The sequence below is a fragment of the Triticum urartu genome, chromosome 5A (assembly GCF_056163025.1).
Source record: "Triticum urartu cultivar PI428250 chromosome 5A, HENAU_Tu73, whole genome shotgun sequence".
Classification (NCBI taxonomy): Eukaryota; Viridiplantae; Streptophyta; class Magnoliopsida; order Poales; family Poaceae; genus Triticum; species Triticum urartu.
Genome location: NC_141877.1, coordinates 576,322,281 through 576,326,767, shown reverse-complemented (window position 1 = coordinate 576,326,767; position 4,487 = coordinate 576,322,281). Strand labels below are relative to the sequence as shown.

The 4,487-nt window shown below is 53.8% G+C and overlaps 1 pseudogene; it reads left to right on the top strand.

Annotated features, from left to right (window-relative positions):
- Nucleotides 1-2,541: 2,541 nt before the first annotated feature.
- LOC147973004 (uncharacterized) lies at nt 2,542-4,224 on the top strand (annotated as a pseudogene).
- Nucleotides 4,225-4,487: the final 263 nt, after the last annotated feature.

The following is a 4,487-nucleotide window of genomic DNA, read 5'->3' as shown; positions in this document are numbered from 1 at the left end:
GGCCGATCTTGGGCTGTGGGCCGACTGAACTGTGTCTGTAACCACAGATATGCTATGGATCCTATTCCGCGACTGAGATACGGCTATATTCTGTTCTCCCGCCGCCCGGAGCAAAGCTCGGATCTGCACCAAACCTTGGCCAGCTTCTGACTGGGAAGGTTGGATCGACTCCGCTATCCGGGCAGCAGCTGCTAGATTATGGATCGGGGTTCGGTATACCTGAGTCGGAGGTGGAAAAAGCTGGCGTCGACTGGATTCGGGAGCATGTTGCCGAGCGCGATCGTCGAGTGCGCGCTAGAGGTTCTCCAGTCAAGTGCGCTCAGCCAATTTGGCCAAGCGCGCCTGCTCCAAGGCCTGGGCCTCAGGGGTTTCTCGAACTATAGGAGTATGCAGTGCATCCATGTTCCGGCGGCGAAGTTCCTCCCTCTGCTGCGAAGAGAGGGGTTCGGGGCGGTACTCTTCATGAACGCGCGACGGATCACTGTCCCCTTCACCTTCGTCTTCATGGGTGAAGCGAGGAGGACCGCGTGGTCCATTGACCATCAAAACTTCTGCCGCTGGGTCGCTGCTGTCGCACTCGGATGCAGTCTCTACGGAGCCAGTCGACAGATCGAACAAGCCGTAGAGAGTTTCGTCGGGCTCGATTGCCGCGACTTAAGGGGTGGCCGACTGGCGGGCCACCGCATGCCTCACCCACAGCTGAAGCCTCGACCGACCGGAATGTTTGCTCCGGCGGGCCGCAGGGAGGGGGAAAGTTGCTGGAGCCGACTGATACTGGGTCGACGGCTGTCGTAGGAGGACGCCGCGGACGCACACGTGAAAGTGAGTCGCCCCGCGGGCGGGGAGCGCGTCAACGTCGAGTGGAGCCTCCTGAAGCTAAGTGGGGTCGTCGGCGATAAACACGAGCGCGCCGAGACGGATCTCGCAGCCCTCAGCCAAACCTCTGCCTGAGACCATGATGAAGGGGATCGGAAAACTTGCAACTTCTCCAAAAAAATCGCTAAGACACCTGCCCCACGGTGGGCGCCAACTGTCGTGGTTCTAAGCCTGACAGTAGAATAGAGGGGGGGGGGTAGGAATGTAGAGGCAAGATCCTAGCTATGGAGGAGTTGTACACGCGAGATTTACGAGTTCAGGCCCTTCTCGGAAGAAGTAACAGCCCTACGTCTCGGAGCCCGGAGGCGGTCGACTGGATATATGCGTGTGAATTACAAAAGGTGCGAACCCTTGTCCTAGAGGAGGGGGTGGCTTATATAGAGTGCGCCAGGACCCCAGCTCCCCTCCGTTACACAGGGTTCAATGTTCATAAAGGAGGAGCGTTACTGGTAACGTCCAGAGTAAAGTGCTATAAATGATTATTAAAGCTATGACTTAAATCCCGATCGTTGCGGAGTGAGTGGCTTCACATCTTCTGGTGGTCGAGTGGTTGTTCGCATGGTCGAGTGTCTTCAAAGCTGTCGAGTGGAACATAACTTCATGGTCGAGTGGATGATGATCTCTCTTCGACTGCTTCTGGTTCTTTTAGAAATGTCCTTGGGGAGGGTATCTTGGACAGATCCATGACCATACCCTAGGTACATAGCTCGTCAGTCACCCGCTACCCTGCGATCACTCATACCTTGAAGAGCTAGGAAGTCGCAGTCGCTATCAAAGGGCATCCCATTGCCTAGCCACGTCGCGACAGAGAGAGCCACTAACCGTGCCGAAGGGCAATGCTCTGCCGAGATAGCCCCTGCACCTCCTCTGGGCCACACCATGGCCACCATCACAAATAGAGGGAGCCAGAGCACTACGCAAAGCAACAAAACCTCACACGCCGTCAAAGGGCACCGAACATGGAGACATCACCATCGCCACGAGCCCCCATGAGAGGGCAACCAACAGCACTAGGATGACCAAGGCACCAGTCGCCGCCACAGACCACTTCCACCGCCACCACCAAGCATTCCAACCACCCAACAACCTCTGTTACCCAGACATCGAGCAACCAACATCGGATTTTGTGGCTCCAAAAAACAACGCCCCCAAGGGGGAGAACGACATCGAGATGCGATCGTTTTCCGAACCAAAAGAGGATCTAAGGCTTTCGCCCGGAGCACACGAATAAGCAGGTGGCAGCAGCTCCCCAATGACCCTTCAAGAAGGGAAACGGCGCCCAAAGGCGTCGCCGTCATCGTTGCCGACAAGGTCGGCACAAGGCTTTCGCCTGAAGCATCCCAACCTGGTCGTCTCCGCAGATGCCAGTGCTTGATTCCAGCAACACAAGACCACTCCATCCCCATGCTAGTCACGGCAAGCGTCCCCGCCAGGTCCATCAAGAAGCTCCGAAGACACGGCCGCTCACCTCGAGCATCCGTACAAAAAGGAGTTAGAGCAACCTTGGCTGCCACCAGCACCCAACCTCCCACCACCGGCCACACGTCTCCACCACCGCCACATCATGCCCTGCCGGCAGCATCCTCCGCCAACCCCCCGACCGTGGCCACGGAAAATTGCCGCCCGAGCAAGCTGCTGCCACAGGAGAGACCGGATCTGGACGCTATGAAGCCTCACAGACCAAGCAGAGCAGCTCACCTTCTCTACCTTGTTGTCCGTGCCACCACGCCGCACCGCCCCACATCTCCGCCCCGCCATCATCCTCCGGACACGACCATCGGGAGCACTGGCAGAGCGAGTGAGCCGCTGCACAAGGGGAGCCAGATCTGGTCATGGAGCTCCCCTAGATCGATGCGGCTGACCCGGACCACCACCACCCACGCCACCGTGCTGCTCGCGCCGTCTCCAAGCGCCACCGCCGCTGGAGCGCGCCCCAGGCCGCACGCAAGCCCCCGCCGCTAGTGGAGCGTCCCCGCGCCGCGCCATCCGAGCGAGAGGAGGAGAGTCGTCCCCGCCACCACCGGTGCCGCGCAGGATTTTCCCGGCAACACCCTCCGACGGCGGCGGGGGGAGGAGGAGGAAGGGATGGGGACTGCTGCAGGGCGACGAGGGTTCATCCCGGGTCGCCCACGGGAGCGACACGGGAGGGGAGCGGTGAGATGATCACAGTGTCATATCAAAGCTATGTGTAAGTCAGGAGGCCATTGCCCCCTCCCCCTTCCTGAGGGGAAGTTCGCCGGTTCTCGACATATGGTTGTAGAGACCGTATCACAATTGCAAGAGTGGAATTTCCATGACTCTAAACTGTTAACCCACTTGCGGTAACTTCATCCTCTACCAACATGATTTCCTCAGTTTTGTTTGGATGTAGTGAGCCTTACCATTCTCGAGCTTCAGATTCTGCAATCAACTAGGCAACATCGATTGGGAATTTATTAGATCTCTGCTACATCGAATTGAGTCACACCAATGTTAATTCATTGCTAAACACTATTAAAACTCACAAACCTCGGGACTAGAAGCCAAGCAAACAAAAATAAAAAAATCTACCGCAAGGAATTGTGAATGTTGAGAAGCTAGGAGAACTTTTAGCTGACGGGTATGTTGATGAGAATCAGACAAAGTTCCCATACTTATTCGGATTCGAGGTAGCTACTATGCTTTCTAACTTCCAGCAACTGCAAACTCTTGAGATTGTCCATGCCAGCAAAGAATTGTCTCTACATCGGAAGAAAATGAGTATGCCACAGACTATTTGGACTGGTAGCATCAATGCTTCTAATTGTGATTAATTTTTCAAGACCTGATGCCCCTAATGTCCCTCCTATGTCTTTATGCATGTGGTGAGAACGAGACACCTGGTTTCCTAGCACTCAAGCCAGTTTCCAAAAATGTCCATAGACTAGTCACCAAAGGGGATTGAGCCGATGGGATATTAAAGTGCCCAATGTTGCAGGGCCATGGGAAGAATCTCAAGTATTTGTCCCTAAGTTGGTGCAATCTTGGGAGAGAAGACCCGATGCGCTGCTAGCAACTCATATGCTAGCTCTCACTTCTATGACTGTTAACAGGGTGAGAAATGCAAATACTTTCTGTAGGATGCTTCTCTTAGCTGAATACACTGGTCCCGAAGCACATTCCTGATGTCAAGCAACCGGAGATTGAAGTGGGTGCCATTTCGTGCGTTGATATGATCTATATCGTGTAGTTCTTCGAGTAAAATATGGTGTGTTATGGCATCAAATCCCTTGGATTGCTGAACAAGCTCAAATGCTAGACCTACACAAGGGCTTCAAGGATGACTGGGATCTGAACCATATGCAAAACAAGATGAAGCACGTTCCGTAGCTCCATGCCTAGCAAACAGTGGCACTGAACATTGTTTGGCAATGAAAATAAAAAATTCTTATGCACTGTAAGTGTGCAAGGTTTTAATTAATTGCAATGAATTTGATGGTGCTCTGACACCATGCCTCCGAAAGGGCTATTATTTCACTTCCTCCTCGTGTTGCGATTGTTTTATCTTCTCCTAATTCTTGTTTTCTTCACTCAATTCAGCTAGAGAGCATTCAAAATATGATACATAGTCCTCTTTTCCTTAGAAAAGAGTA